Source organism: Egretta garzetta, unplaced genomic scaffold (assembly GCF_000687185.1).
Source record: "Egretta garzetta isolate BGI_Z169 unplaced genomic scaffold, ASM68718v1 scaffold452, whole genome shotgun sequence".
Taxonomy (NCBI): domain Eukaryota; kingdom Metazoa; phylum Chordata; class Aves; order Pelecaniformes; family Ardeidae; genus Egretta; species Egretta garzetta.
The window spans coordinates 633,066-633,451 of NW_009258796.1; positions in this window are offsets into that span (position 1 = coordinate 633,066).

Sequence of the window (386 nt, forward strand, 5' to 3'; positions counted from 1 at the left end):
TTCACCACCTCCAAGAAAGAAAAGCCAAAGCAACCCCACCAAACGCAGCCCAGCTTCCCTCCTCCCTGTGCCACCACCCGCTTGCACATGCCCTGGCCAGAACCGCCAGCCCTCGCCCCCGCCTGCGGTTTGGGGCAGGGTGCTGGGGGGTGCCGAAGGGTCTCACCCAGCCTGGCCCCAGGACTGCAGCGCAGCCGAGTGCATCGCGCGGGAGCTATTTGCAGAGGGAGCCCACCCTCCCAGCCGCCCTGCAGAGGGGTCTCTCTGAGGCGGCTGTGCCGGGAAGGGACCAGTGATGGCCCCAAGCCTGGGCTGGTGGCAAGGGCGAAGCCACCCTGCCAAGGTGCCCGGTGGCTTTGTGCTGGCGGGGGGCTTCCGGGCGGATA